Raw genomic sequence first — 5,699 nt, 5'->3', positions numbered from 1 at the left:
AAATTCTCATGGTAAACAGCTTTCAAAGACAGTTATCTCTAAAAGGAAATTGGGACTTTATTTTCCCACAAGAAGTTCAAGGAATTGTGATTACTCAGAACTCCCTCTCAACATTCTTGTGAACATTTGAGAAATTCCCAGCGCCTCCTGTTGCCCCAAGAGCGGGAAGCCAGGGACGCACCGACTCACACATAGCTACGCAAGTGCTTTTGGGCTCATAGCAACTGCATAAATCATTGCATAACTGCAATTGTGTGTGTGTTTACTTTGATAATGAGAGGAAATGCAAATAAAGAAGTAATGACTTCAGGTAAAATTATGCCTAGAAAATGACTTTCTATTCTCTATCTCTCCTGTCCCCTTAAAAGTCCTCCTCTCAAGATCTCTTCTCCAGGAACTTAGCTCCAAGAGTGGTTTTCCAGGACTGCTAAGGGACATGTGACAATCTCTGTCATTAACTCCATGAGACCTCTACTTGGGCGCTCAAAGTTTCCCTCAGGCCCAGAGATGGATGCAGGGACTCTCCAGGCTAGAGGAGCCTCTGGCCAGCAGCCAACTTCCAATGCAAAGTGCAACTCCAGTCACGAAAAAGACCTGGGAAGTCTTGCCAAGTGCTGAAGACTCTGCCAGAAAAGAAGAAAGGGCCTGCATAAGCCTGCCCCCATCTCTTCATGGAGACAGCCAGCTCAACTTGTTCACCTACAACCAGGGAGAATGAGCATGTGGGGGCTAGATGTGTCCAGGGGAGTCTGATAAGGAGGCTGCCAGGAGCCTAAAGAGGGTATCTGCTCACATGTCAGCTGCAGCAAGCAGGAGAGAACAGCCCCTGGCCAGCAGAGAATTCCAAAAAATAAGGCTTTCCAGGATTTCCTGCCTAGGTGAGCATTGTAGGCAGATAGGCATATGCCTCAATTTCTTAAGAATGGTATGTTTTAAAAAAGAAATATAGATGGAAGGAAGGAAAGAAGGGAGAGAAGGAGGGGAATGAGGAAGGAATGAAAAGAACGAAGGGGGAAGGGATGGAAGAAGGAAAGAAAAGGAGACAGATAAAAGTTGTAGATCTGTGCAGTTTGATACAGTAGCTTCTGCTCACATGTGACTGTTGAGTGCTTGACATATGGCTGATCCAAACTGAGATATGCCGTAAGCTGGATTTCAAAGACTTAGTATGAAAAAAGAATGTTAAAAAATTTTTTTGATCAACTAAATACTGAAATGAGATTCTGGATTAAGCAAAATATATTAATTATTTTAATAGTATGTTATTAAAATTAATGTCACTTATTTTCCACTCTTTTTAATGTGCCTCCTAGAACCTTTACATCCGTGGCCTGCACTCCGCGTATACTTGCTGGGGGGCGGGAACCATCCGGTGCGCAGCGCAGCAGCGGAAAGGAGGCGGGGCCACAGTCCCACCGCTAGTTCCCACCAAACTGTTCAGGTCTTTAGCCCCGCCCCTTTCCCCAGACAGAGAGTAACTGGCCCGGGCTTGTGGTGCCTTGATTCCTACATTCTCCACGTGAGATCCGAGCATCTCCCTGGAAAATCCTTTCTGTTTTAAGCTGCTAGTTTCTGACCTGCTTGACCTTTTAAAATCCTCAGCTTCATCTGAAGGCGCTCAGGGGCTTTCTTGCACTCTTGTTTGAGAAAGCCGGTAGGTGGCTGTGTGATAGTAACGGAAACTTTGAATAGGATGTGTGAGTCGTGGGAGGGTTTGGTTAGGCTTCAGTGGGGCTGAGGCACTGGCAGACGCTGTTCAAGTTTGAATCCAGGTTCAGCAGTAAATATTTAGGAGAGTTTTTAAAGTGATACTAGAGAACATCATAGCAACATTAAGGAAACATTTCTTCCAAAAGTATACCAGTTGAGCGACCTGTCTATGCCTGAGAGTTCATTGGGTGAGGAAGTCAGCAGGCTGTGTTGGACCCTGGAGGCGGGAGGAAAGGCTGGGTGTGCGATGCAAATGGAAAGGATCCAGGTGCCAACAGCCCAACTGCTCAGCTTCCCAGACCTCCAGCCCATGTGTATACTTCTTTCTCGAAAGTGCTCATAAGCATTTTCCATGTTACTTTTCATATACGTTTAGTACTCAAGTAAGATTCCACCAAGTGACTATCACTTTGTAAACTTCAGTGGAACATTTAAATAGTTTCAAGCTTTGTTCATTTGAATAAAATAGCAGCAAAATGCAATTTGTTTTTCCTGCTGTCTTTTCTCTGGGATTTATTTTCCTTGTGATTAATTTTCAGGAAAGAAACTACCGTGTTCAAGGGTATGAATGTTTTTCTACTTCTTCACGGATATTGCCAAGGTGGTGTCCAAAAGGCATGTATGAACTTATATTGCTCACAGTGATGGGTGTCTGTGCTGAAGTTTCTTGCAGCTTTGCCAGGATTGAAGTGTTACGGCATATATATTTATATTTTTTACAGCTTTTAAATTTGTAAATGTATATATAAATGTGTATATATATTTGCAAATTTAAATGCTGTAAAAATGGAAACAGATTTTTGAAGCTCTTATAAGCAAAATATTTATAGACAAGTAACACAAAAAATACATATTGTGTGTGTGTGTGTGTGTGTGTGTGTGTATTTCCTACTTGAAAATGACAAGATATTGACTTGAGCATTTCTGGAATTTACATGCACTTCTCTTTTTAAATTGTTCAGCACAGCGGCTTCCCTGGTGGTTCAGTGGTAAAGAATCTCCTGCTGATGCAACAGACATGGGTTTGATCCCTAATCCAGGAAGATCTCACATGCGGTGCAACTAAGCCCGTTGTGCCACAATTACTGAGCCTGCGCTCTAGAGCCTGAGCTGCAACTACTGAGCCCCCATGCTGCAACTCCTGAACCCTAGAGTCCTACTGAGCTCACGCACCCTAGAGCCTGTGCTCCACAACCAAAGAAGCCACCGAGATGAGAAACCTGTGCACCGCAACTAGAGAGAAGCCCCTGCTGGACGCAACTAGAGAAAAGCCCACACAGCAACCAAGACTCAGCACAGCCAAAAATAAAATGATTTGTAGAAGTCGCTCTGCACAGAAGATATGTCTCTTATCCATTTATGAATATATTCAATCATTTACTTATATCAATATGGACTTGTTTTAGACTTTGGGGTATAGTCAATACTACTTTTTATTGTATTGCTCAAAATTCTCCGCTTAGCCATTGGGAACTCTTTCAGTTGACTCCTGTGCCCCTTTGCCATTTCTCTATCCATGTGTTTGTTTTGTGAGCACTTCCTTTCTCTGTGGCACTACAGGATGCTTCAGTTTCATCTTGTATATTTCCCACCTCAGTCCTGGAATCAGACCATTCTCCAGGGAGCCCTGGTTCTGGTTATGGGAGAATGATTCTAGAAACCAAGATTCAGGTACTTGGTGTTGCTCATTGCTACTAGAGTGTCATTTCCCAGGTAACAGAGCAAAGATAAAAATGTGTTTACTAGTCTATAGATAGACATCCGTAACTATTTCTACATGTAACCATCTGTGTCTGTATTAAGATAAACATGAATTCTTACTTTGCCTTACTCTATTCCAGCACCACATGGATCATTCTAGTCTTGCTTATCTTTCCACTCTGATTCTGACGCATTTTAAAGACATTACTTTGCCGAATAAGGTCCGTCTAGTCAAGGCTATGGTTTTTCCTGTGGTCATGTATGGATGTGAGAGTTGGACTGTGAAGAAGGCTGAGCGCCGAAGAATTGATGCTTTTGAACTGTGGTGTTGGAGAAGACTCTTGAGAGTCCCTTGGACTGCAAGGAGATCCAACCAGTCCATTCTGAAGGAGATCAACCCTGGCATTTCTTTGGAAGGAATGATGCTAAAGCTGAAACTCCAGTACTTTGTCCACCTCATGCGAAGAGTTGACTCATTGGAAAAGACTCTGATGCTGGGAGGGATTGGGGGCAGGAGGAGAAGGGGACAACAGGGGATGAGATGGCTGGATGGCATCACGGACTCGATGGATGTTGAGTCTGAGTGAACTCCAGGAGATGGTGATGGACAGGGAGGCCTGGCATGCTGCAATTCATGGGGTCGCAAAGAATCGGACACAACTGAGCGACTGAACTGAACTGAACTGAACTTAAAGACCTCATCCCAGGGAGGGCTGATCACCCCTTTTGAAGAATTTATTTTCTAGAAGCATGTTATCTGTGAAGAGGGGAAGAAAAGTCATGCCTAATTTCTGTCAACAGAGAGGGGGAAATATCATCTATGGGCAAAAAAAAAAAAAAGAAAGTTTTAAATGTCCTTAAAGTTATCAGTTGAATCTGTTGCTGATGGAAACACAGCAGTCTGCGTAAGTCTCCAAAGCACAAGGTCTACACAGGTGATTCCGGGTCCAAGGCCTGGCTGACTTTGCTCCCAGCATCTCCCTGTTAGCACAGAGTACTAGTGGCTCCTGACCAGAACCCACGGGAGGATCCCAAACACAAGTGTTGATCTTCCAAAGTCACTGCTTCTCAGTGCCCCCTCAAAGAGGTTGTGCCTCAGACAAGAGGGGCTCCCTCACCTTGGCTCACTGAGATTGGTCACCTCAAACTGCAGCTTACCAGCATGATGTACCACAGAAAGACTGTCCACGTCAGCCCAGCGGTGCTCAGGGAGCACCTTCTGTGCCTTCTTGGCCTGGCTCCTCACCCTCCAGGGTGAGTTGTTACTCTCCCTTTGACACAGACAGATGCAGCAAGTTTCTCCCTCCCTTCTCAAGCGCTTCATGGGATACGTTTGGCCATATTGGTGTGGGATTCTCCATCCAAGCAGGCACAGACTCCTTGTAAAACAAAGTTTATGTTTAATTACACAAGTAGTGATAATCGAAACATTTTCCATGGGTCGGCTCTGTTCAGAGCATTTTGCTTCTATAAGTTTAATCCTCATAACAAGCCATTATTAGCCCTATCTTTTTAGAAAAAAAAAGTAAGGCTCATTGAGATTTAGTTTTGTGCCTCTTATACAGCTAATAACTAATAAAACCAGGATGTACGCTAACCATGGCCATACATACTGTAGCTAAGCAATACACTGAAGCAGGCTCATTGTCTAAAAATAAATAATTAAAAATCCCCAAGCACAGAAATGTATAGTCTCTCTTTGTCACACCCTTCCAATTCTTTTCTTCCTCTTCCAATTCTTTTCCTCAGAGGTAACATCCTTCTAGAACTGTTTCTTTTCTTTTTGTCCATTTGGCTTGTGGGACCTTAGTTCCTCAACTAAGGATGGAACCCGTGGCCCCTGCAGAGGAAGCATGGAGTCTTAACCAGTGGACCACCAGGGAATCCCCTAGACCTATTTCTATGTATGATATAGTCTTTGGATTTGGGAGGGTCTTTAAATACAAGTATTACACTATATGTGCCATGCTTTTGACTTGTTTGTTTCATTTGTCAATATGCCTTAAAGGTCATGTCCTGCCAACATATGTAAATCTGCCTCAGCCCTTCAAGCATTTTAAGGATTCCATGGTGTGAATGTCCCATAAATTATTTATCTGGTCTCTGATTGATAGCCATTTGGATTGTTTCTAGTATTTTGCTTGAAAAACCACAGTATGTTGAACATTCTTGAATATGCCTTTGTCAGAATGGCAGAGGGCAGATTCCGAGGAGTGGAATTTCTAGCTCAGGGTGAAGTGTTAGTGACTCACTCTTTGTGACCCCATGGACTGTAGCTTCCCAGGCTC

General features: G+C 43.6%; 1 long non-coding RNA gene across 1 annotated transcript; it reads left to right on the top strand.

Moving 5' to 3' along the window:
• Window positions 1-1,430: 1,430 nt before the first annotated feature.
• LOC138423149 (uncharacterized) lies at window positions 1,431-5,096 on the top strand. Its single transcript, XR_011250143.1, has 3 exons — window positions 1,431-1,654; window positions 2,250-2,325; window positions 2,673-5,096. It is a non-coding gene; the product is annotated as an uncharacterized lncRNA (long non-coding RNA).
• Window positions 5,097-5,699: the final 603 nt, after the last annotated feature.

The sequence above is a fragment of the Ovis canadensis genome, chromosome 18 (genome assembly GCF_042477335.2).
Source record: "Ovis canadensis isolate MfBH-ARS-UI-01 breed Bighorn chromosome 18, ARS-UI_OviCan_v2, whole genome shotgun sequence".
NCBI lineage: Eukaryota > Metazoa > Chordata > Mammalia > Artiodactyla > Bovidae > Ovis > Ovis canadensis.
Note: the sequence above shows the minus strand (reverse complement) of the source record. Positions and strands in the feature narration are given on the sequence as shown.